Here is a 6,030-nt window from a genome sequence, read left to right on the forward strand (position 1 = left end):
AGTGGGGCCAGCACCTCAGGTGCTGCTTACCGACCGCACAAGCGGTTGTGTGATCACCAGAATCCCTGCCTAGGCCTCCCAGTGTTGTCTCTCCTCTCCAGCGTCAGAATTGCTGACAGGAATGGCTGCCGGCGTTCTGTGAGGAGGAGGGGGCCGTGGGCGTGCCCTAGAAAGTGCGGGAATCTAGTGCCCCACTGTGCTGAGTGAGGGGGGAGGAGGATACAGAGTATGCTCCTGCCCTCAGCACTGACGTCTTGTGCAGCGTCCCACCCTTCCCCTGACTGGCAGGCCTGTGGGCGGGAATAAGCGAAACTAGGCCGCAAAAGCCGGGGACTAAAGTTATAAGCGCGGCCGGCATATAAGCGCGGCCGACGCGGTAGTCCCCGGCGCACTAACACACCCAGCAGTGCTGCAGTGTGTATGGCACAAGCGCTCCATGCGCGGTCCCCACGGGGACACAGAGTACCTCATAGTAGCAGGGCCTTGTCCCTGATGATACTCGGCTCCTATCCAGCAGATTCCCCAGGGGCTGCGGAGGGAGCACGGTCCCAGTGCCTGGAGACCGATTAGGATCCCACTTCACCCAGAGCCCTATAGGGATGGGGAAGGAAAACAGCATGTGGCTCCTGCCTATGTACTCGCAATGAGTACCTCAACCTTAACAACACCGCCGACCAGAGTGGGGTGAGAAGGGAGCATGCTGGGGGCCCAATATGGGCCCTCTTTTCTTCCATCCGACTTAGTCAGCAGCTGCTGCTGACTAAGATGTGGAGCTATGCGTGGATGTCAGCCTCCTTCGCACAAAGCATGAAAACTGAGGAGCCCGTGATGCACGGGAGGGTGTATAGCAGAGGGGAGGGGGTTTACACTTTTAAGTGTAATACTTTGTGTGGCCTCCGGAGGCAGAAGCTATACACCCAATTGTCTGGGTCTCCCAATGGAGCGACAAAGAAAAATTTAACAGTCCCGGATTGGAGGGTGCTTACCGATAATCTCCCTCTAGTGGTTTTGGAAAGAAGGGAATTTTGTTTACTTACCGTAAATTCCTTTTCTTCTAGCTCCAATTGGGAGACCCAGACAATTGGGTGTATAGCTACTGCCTCCGGAGGCCACACAAAGTATTACACTCAAAAGTGTAAACCCCTCCCCTCTGCTATACACCCTCCCGTGCATCACGGGCTCCTCAGTTTTGGTGCAAAAGCAGGAAGGAGGAAACTTATAAATTGGTCTAAGGTAAATTCAATCCGAAGGATGTTCGGAGAACTGAAACCATGACCAAGAACCATTCACTCTGAACAACATGTGAACACAAAGAATAACAGCCCGAAGGGAACAGGGGCGGGTGCTGGGTCTCCCAATTGGAGCTAGAAGAAAAGGAATTTACGGTAAGTAAACAAAATTCCCTTCTTTGTCGCTCCATTGGGAGACCCAGACAATTGGGACGTCCAAAAGCAGTCCCTGGGTGGGTAAAAGAATACCTCGTAATAGAGCCGTAAAACGGCCCCTTCCTACAGGTGGGCAACCTCCGCCTGAAGGACTCGGCTACCTAAGCTGGCATCTGCCGAGCGTAGATATGCACTAGATAGTGCTTCGTGAAAGCGTGCAGACTCAACCAGGTAGTCGCCTGACACACCTGCTGAGCCGTAGCCTGGTGCAGCAACGCCCAGGACGCACCCACGGCTCTGGGAGAATGGGCCTTCAGTCTTGAAGGAACCGGAAGCCCAGCAGGACGGTAGGCTTCAAGAATTGGTTCCTTGATCCACCGAGCCAAGTTGACTTGGGAGCTTGCGACCCTTTACGCTGGTCAGCGACAAGGACAAGAGCGCATCCGAGCGGCGCAGGAGCGCCGTACAAGAATGTAGAGTCTGAGTGCTCTCACCAGACCTAACAAGTGCAAATCCTTTTCACGTTGGTGAACCGGATGAGACCAACAGAAGGTAAGAAGATATCCTGATTGAGATGAACAGAGGATACCACCTTCGGGAGAAATTCCAGAACCGAACGCAGAACCAGCTTGTCCTGGTGAAACCCCAGGAAGGGAGACTTTACATGACAGCGCTGTTATGTCAGACACTCTGCGGAGTGACGTGACTACCACTAGGAAGACCACCCTCTGCGAAGGCGTGAAAGAGAATATCCCTCATTGGCTCGAAGGGTGGATTCTGAAGAGCCGGTATCACCCTGTTCCGATTCCAGGGTTCTAGCCGACGCTTGTAAGGAGGGACTATGTGGCAAACCCCCTGCAGGACCGTGCGTACCTGAGGGAGTTTGGCTAGACGCTTTTGAAACACAAACACAGAAAGCGTCGAAACTTGTCCCTTAAGGGAACCGAGAGACAACCCCTTTTCCATTCTGGATTGAAGGAAGGACAGAAAGTGGCAAGGCGAATGGCCAGAGAGTAAAACTCTGATCAGAGCACCAGGATAAGAAGATCTTCCACGTCCTGTGGTAGATCTTGGCGGACGTTGGTTTCTTGGCCTGTCTCATAGTGGCAATGACCTCTTGAGATAACTCTGAAGACGCTAGGATCCAGTACTCAATGGCTACGCAGTCAGGTTGAGGGCCGCAGAATTCAGAATGCGTCTGCCGCCAGAGCTCTGTGATCTTGAGAACGTGCCATGAATGCCGGGACCTTGTTGTGCCGGGACGCCAATAGGTCGACGTCCGGCTTCCCCCAGCGGCAACAATCTCTTGAAACACGACCGGTCGAAGAGACCATTCCCCTGCATCCATGCCCTGGCAACTGAGAAAGTCTGCTTCCCAGTTTTCTACGCCCGGGATGTGAACTGCGGAGATGGTGGAGACTGTGGCTTCCACCCACAGCAGAATCCGCCGGACTTGCTGGAAGGCTTGCCAACTGCTTGTGCCGCCTTGGTGGTTGATGTATGCCACCGCCGTGGCGTTGTCCGACTGAATTCGGATCTGCCTGCCTTCCAGCCATGGCTGGAACGCTATTAGGGCTAGAACACTGCCCATATCTCCAGAACATTGATCTGGAGGGGGGACTCTGCTGAGTCCATGTACCCTGAGCCCTGTGGTGGAGGAAGACTCCCTGACAGACTCGCGTCCGCCGTGACCACAGCCCAGGATGTGGGCAGGAAGGATTTTTCCTTCGACAAGAGTGGGAAGAAGCCACCACTGAAGGGAGGCCATGGCTGCCCGAGAAGGAGCAACGTTCTTGTCGAGGGACGTCGATTTGCTGGCCCATTTGCGGAGAACGTCCCATTAAGGTGGGCGCAGATGACTCTGCGCAAACGGAGCTGCCTCCATTGCTGCCACCAACTTCTCTAGGAAGTGCATGAGGCGCCTCAAGGGTGTGACTGGGCTCGAAGGAACGATTGCACTCTGTCTGAAGTGAACGCTGTTTGTCCAGCGGATGCTTCACTATCGCTGAGAGAGTATGAAACTCCATGCCGAGATATGTCAGTGATTGGGCCGGTGTCAATTTTGACTTTAGGAAAAATTGATGAACCACTCGAATCTCTGGAGAGTCTTAGAGCAATGTTCAGACTGTGTTGGCATGCCATCCGAGAGGGGGCCTTGACCAGCAGATTGCCTGAAAGAGTAGGACCGCTACCGCCGTTGTCATGACCTTGGTGAAGGCCCGTAGGGCTGTCACCAGGCCGAAAGTTAGTGCCACGAACTGAAGGTGTTCGTTCCCTATGGCGAAGCGCAGAAGCGCTGATATTCTGGTACAATCGGCACGTGGAAATAAGCATCCCTGATGTCGATTGATGCTAGGAAACCTCCTTGGGCCATCAAAGGTGATGGCAAGCGGAGAGATTCCATCCGGAACCGTCAGGTTCTCAGTCCGTTGAGCCGTGCGAAGTCCAGAACGGGGCGGAGTGACCCGTCCTATCTGGTACCACGCACAAGCTGGAGCAAAAAGCCGCGACTACGTTCTTGAAGGGGAACGAGGATCGCAACTCCTCCTGCCTTTGGAGTGTTCACCGTGCATCGGCTCGCTCGGGGGACGGAGATGCTGTGAAACAACGAGTCGGAGGACGAGAACTGAGCTCTATCCTGTGACCGTAAGACAGAATGTCTCCTACATCGGTCTTGGACATGTGGGGACCACTCCCCTGACCTGGACCGCCATGCAGAAAGGGTTCTCTGTGCACGGCGGAGGATGAAATACCACCGCCTGAGACGTCAAGACGCTAATTGCGGAGCACAGGATGACAGCATTGATCTGAGACAGAGCAGCTGAGATAGCCTGGAGTGCCCACCCCTGCAAAGGCTGGGGCAACGGACGTGCCTATGGCTTCATAGATTAATCCCATTAGGAGTTCTATCTGTCTGTTTTTGGCATTCTTGAGCGAGGACCCGCCAGCCACTGCTACTACTGATCTAGCCGCCAGTCCGAGACTGGCGGGCACCTTATGACACTGAGCCGAAACCTTAACAACGTTAGAGGGGAAGGGACAACGTGTGTTATAAGGCGTTCAGTAAAACGCTTGTCCGGGAAGGTGTGCTTCTGGACAAAATCTGTGAAGCCTTGAGAGCCACGTCCGGACAGAGTTCTGGGTTGCGACCTCCGCCCCATCCTCTAGAGGGTCCCAAAGCTGAGACCCTAGAAGTCAGGGAAGATTCCAAGCAAGGCTGCTTAGCCGGACTGGGACTGCGGTTCGTGCTGGAGTTTACCACGTAATAACTAGAGGCCACCCCAGGAACACGCTTCGTTGCAGACCGAGGGAGGCCTGGGGCGATCCCGCAGTGCCCGGGGCCTGTGTAAGGGGCCGGTCTGGACTGCAAACTCCTAGTCTCTTAGCCGACCATTTGTCCATAGCCTGAGACATGGATAGTGAAAATGACCCAGAGAGTTTCTCAGCAAGGCTGTAACTCTGTCCCTGCCGCCTGGACAGGGAACGCCGGCGAAGCTCAACCAGTGAAACTGCATTCAAACATTATATAGCCATATATACAGTGTATCACATATACAGTTCATCACTCTAGGGGGCCCAGCATTGAGAAGAAGCCCCCTGGTGTACCGACTCTGAAGCAGTATGTGCTGCTGAAAACATGGCTGTTGGCGTGTACAGTGGAGGGGGGAGCCGTGGGCTTAACCCCGAAAATGCGGGAATCTGGTGCCCTGAGCGAAACGTGAGGGAGACGGAGGACAGCCAAGTGTGCTCCAGCCGTCACTGCTAGCCTCCTACTGACCATCCCGCCCTTCCCCCTGACTGGCAGGGCCAGGGACGGGAGGTTAAGGCGCTAGGCCGCAAAAGCCGGGAACTAAAGTTACAGACCGCGGCCGGCAAGCAGGCGCGGTCGGCGCGGTAGTCGCCAAGTCTGAGGCGAAGCTGCTCTCTGCACCGTCCCCAAGGGGACACAGTCCTTGAGGGGATCCGTTCCGTAGCGTGATTAGTGAGGGGGGCGGAGAACAGCGAAGTGTGCTCCGGCCCTCACTGTCGGCGTCAGCCCGACTGTCCCGCCCTTCCTCCTGACTGGCAGGTCCGGGGGTGGTATAATGATTGAACAGTGCCCGGGGCTGGACTGTAAGGCTTCTCTAGGAGTAGCCAAAAATCAACAGTGCGACCATACTACAAGTATAATGTATTATATATATATATATATATATATATATATATATATATATATATATATATATATATATATGTACACTTCGGCACTCAGTGGGGCCAGCACCTCAGGTGCTGCTTACCGACCGCTCACAGCGGTTGTGTGATCACCAGAATCCGTGCCCGGGCCCCCCTGGTGTTGTCTCTCCTCTCCAGCGTCAGAAGTGCTGACAGTAATGGCTGCCGGCGTTCTGTGGGGAGGAGGGGGCCGTGGACGTGCCCTAGAAAGTGCGGGAATCCAGTGCCCCACTGTGCTGAGTGAGGGGGGAGGAGGATACAGAGTATGCTCCAGCCCTCAGTGCTGCCGTCCTGTGCAGCGTCCCGCCCTTCCCCTGACTGGCAGGCCTGTGGGCGGGAAAAGGCGAAACTAGGCCGCAAAAGCCGGGGACTAAAATTATAAGCGCGGCCGGCAAATAAGCACGGCCGGCGCGGTAGTCCCCGGCGCACT

Source organism: Anomaloglossus baeobatrachus, chromosome 9, assembly GCF_048569485.1.
Source record: "Anomaloglossus baeobatrachus isolate aAnoBae1 chromosome 9, aAnoBae1.hap1, whole genome shotgun sequence".
Classification (NCBI taxonomy): Eukaryota; Metazoa; Chordata; class Amphibia; order Anura; family Aromobatidae; genus Anomaloglossus; species Anomaloglossus baeobatrachus.